This window comes from Rhipicephalus sanguineus, chromosome 3 (assembly GCF_013339695.2).
Source record: "Rhipicephalus sanguineus isolate Rsan-2018 chromosome 3, BIME_Rsan_1.4, whole genome shotgun sequence".
Classification (NCBI taxonomy): Eukaryota; Metazoa; Arthropoda; class Arachnida; order Ixodida; family Ixodidae; genus Rhipicephalus; species Rhipicephalus sanguineus.
In genome coordinates, this window is record NC_051178.1 from 172510740 (window position 1) to 172514586 (window position 3847).

The following is a 3847-nucleotide window of genomic DNA, read 5'->3' on the forward strand; positions in this document are numbered from 1 at the left end:
TTGTACTTTTGTGCGATATTCTACAAAAAAAAAAGAAATTCGGCAGACACCAAACATTGTTGGAATCAATCTCATGCGAAGCATTCAGCCAGTAGGCTCAGCGCTTATTCTTTTCGTTTTTTCGTCAAACGTTACGAGGTGGTTCGACATCTTCGTGTAAATTGAGTAGTTGTACGCATATCGTGTCCTTACCCACGTCGAGTACATGGTTCGACGTAACACCGGCGCTCACGTTAGAGCACAGACGCCAGTTTCATCGCCACGAGGTGCACGCTAAGGGGCGATGGTGTGCATATCATACGTAGCGGCAGCGCGGTAGTAGGCGTACCTCGCGATACGCTTGACTACAGCTTGAGGCTAACCGCTTGATAAGCATATTTTCTTTTTTGAGGAAATCAAGCTTCATCTATCTTGTGTCGTGGGAGACCTTTACGCAACTGGTTTGAAGGTCGGAGATAAGCGTTTTTTTTTTTTTTTTTAATAGACGTGATCTTCGAGATTCAGTCTGCGCCCTGCGGTTCTTCAAGCGACGCACCGGTGCCAAGAATGGTGGAGCTATTGTGTTTAATATTGTATTGTGTGTTGCACTGCTTCCTCAATGAAATATTCTGCGAATAGCAATAGGCAGTGAATTCGTTCCCACAAAAAAAATATAAAAGAAAAAAGGAAACAAAAAGAGAAGAAGAAGAAGCTTCCCTGAAAACACACTTTTCACGGCTTAAACAGCGATATATCATTTCGGCTGGTTTCTAATGAAGACGTCTTGTACTATTCTCGATGAACCTCTGGCAACCCTGTTACGCACGCGGCCTCCACGCATGCGCCGTTCATTCCGTGACAGCATGACGTTTGCTGTGACTCCGACGGCTCTAGTGACTAGACCGATTATACACGGCATCCTGAGTGCTTGCAAACTCGCAATCACAATAAAACGAGAGACTAGCGCGAAGGAAATGCGCATGCATGTATCTTGAATTATCAGTCTTATTGTTCAGTAGGTCCTATAACACAATCTCGTGCTCTAACTTAAATTCCGAGGTGTTACGTGCCAAAACAAGAATATCATTACGAGGCACGCCGTGGTGGGCGAATCCGGAATAATTTTTAAAACCTTCTGGGGCTCTTTAACGAGCACCTAAATCAAAGTACATCGGTGTTTTTAAGGCGAAAGCCTTAACTGCCTCACTAAACATTGGCTTTTAAAAACACGGCTTGTGGTAAGGAAACCCACGTGACATTAGTGGGGCTAATCAAAATCAGATAAAAATCATGGTTTTTAGCCGGAATCAAAGCCAGGTATTCGGCGTTGAAGTCAAGCATTCTGCCACAGAGCTACGACAGTGCTTGAAATCGCTTTGCAAAAGTACCCTATCCAGCTGTCACGTAGGGCAAGGAGTCACGTTAACAGATGTAATATGAGTTGCAGAAGAGTAGGTTCGTGCCAGGCGTCACACCACGGGAATTGTACAACGAGCGGGTGGTTGAAAGGTGCTAACCTATTACAAAGGGTTCATCTATAATTAATCCTCATCAGCTACATCAGTAGCCATCAGCAGTGTGTTCAGCTACTCACGTGACCTCTCAAGCGTCGATTATGATTACGATGTGATGATGACGATGGTAAAATAGCCACACCGGACTACTTTCACCTTCGAGTCGTCTTAAGCGAATGCTTGAGGAACCCCGTGAGCATTTCTCACTTCGACCTCCATCGCAATGCGGACGCCGTGGGCGAAAATTGAATGCCACGTCCTCGCGAGATTCGCAGCCTTAGCCGTTTAGCTAACGCGGCGGGTTAACGTGCCACTCTATACACAAACAGCCAGGCACCCGTGCAAGTCTCATCGATTTGCACTGCAAGCAAGCAAGCATCCGTCACACTCAACACGCTCCAGTTGCCCTCGACGTTCGCTAGACGGCCTTCTCGATTCAACGCAGTCCAGTATCGCAGCTAAAAATCAGTATCAACCCAGTGACGTCAGCGCGTATACACAACATAAATTATGATCTGCACGCGCTGACGCGCGTTAAAACAAAGAAATAGAAAGCTGGCCTCGAGTGCAGTGCAGAAAGAAACTGCAGTGTGCGCATGCGCTCCTTGACTTTCCCTTTAATTCTTTTGCCCCGAATTCATTTGAGGTGATGAGGTATTTATGTTGCTGCCATACCAAGGTTCTCCTTATTTTTTCTCAAGGTCATCCAAGAACATTCAAGGTTAATTGTAACCGCATGCCCAACTCATATCTTCTTATTCTGCCAGAAATAACTTCATAAATAGCAAATATTAGTGAGAACTAACAGACAGCAATGCCAAGGAAAGTATAGGGGATGTTATTTGTAGTAATTAGGACATGAATGCCTTGGCATTATTGTCTGTTACTTCTCATTCATAAATACTAAGTACCACGTGAAATTTTGGTATCGAAATACAAACTCAAGTTGTTTGCCAACTACCCTGCAGCCTTGACGTCTGACGTAAATTACATCAAAGATCACAACGTCTGAGAAGCTAGGCCCTGAAAGCGTATAGTGACAGGTTTTTCCGACAGATGTGCCACAAAACGCATGCCATAATCTAATCTAACCAAACGCTCCCAACCTATCCGAACCTAGCAGCTTTTCTTAAGTTGGGTATTTCTTAAGTTATTAGTAACTCCCCTCCAGCTTTGAAGTCGACACAATATAATAAAGTTAAAATGTTAATGAAGGAGCGCGTAACGGATTGACAAGCCCAAAACTCTGCTCCCCCACAGTGGCAAGGAAGAGGCGTTCAGCCGCATGCAATACAGGTGTTTTGACCGATAAAGTTCTCACTTACTCACTCACTCAGGTGTTCCGAATTAATTAATTAACTTAAACATCATTACATTTTCAATTTACATTTGAATTATAGCTATGGTGTCCTGAAAAAATTGATGCTCCATAAGAATCCTAATATACGATAATCCACCTAAGTTCGCTGCCGTTTTCTTCATACCCTGTCAGTAACTGCAAATTTATGTAGGTTTACATGGCCTTACGTTTTAGACTTAAGCTTTGTACCAGCTTACTCAGTCCTTGAATGGTCTACTCCTCATTAAGGAATAACGCAAATGTAAAGAAAACAAGGATAAGGGAAATTGAGCAACGCTCTTCGGAGTATCCATCCACGCTCGATGCACCCCGGGACAAACACATGCGACGCGGCACAGTCATTTCAGAAAATAAAGGAAGCCAGCTCATGTGTGTACGGAAGAGAGACGTCAAGCCACGCTTCAAGGATTCCCTGTTTCTCCGCAGTATGCGCAGCAATGGGGCGCAGGCAAAGCGAGGCTTGGGCAACTGAGTAGCCGTGACACACAAAGAGGACAAGGCCGCGTCGGTTGCGTTCTTGATGTTATCCGTGCTCGGTGGGGAAGGAGCTGCGCGCAGCCAGATCTCAATCTTAGTGCTCGCATGATCTGCTAGCACCGCGTGCCGCGCTCAGCCGTACCCTCGGCCAACTCGGAAGAGACGACGCGTTTGATAAAGCTAAACGTGTGTGCCCGGTGTATGCGTGTATGGTGCCAAACTGCAGAGCTATTCGTTGTTGAGACGCCGCGGACCCAAAGTTTGTTTGGACGCGCAATTTGTGGGAGAAACCGGTCGCCTTTTCTTCCACTCTCGCTGCTTAATTAATCCCGATTACTTCTTGTGTGTGTGTTTTTTTTATGTCGTTGCTGTTTCTTTAATAAATGCGTCTGTATGAAAGGTTGGCACTGTGTTGTGCCGGCTTGTCCTTCCATCTCAGGCTAACAGGGCATAAAGAAGATTGTGCTGCTCCAAACAAACAAAACAAACAAACTACAAAAGAAGAGCGCCACAGTTC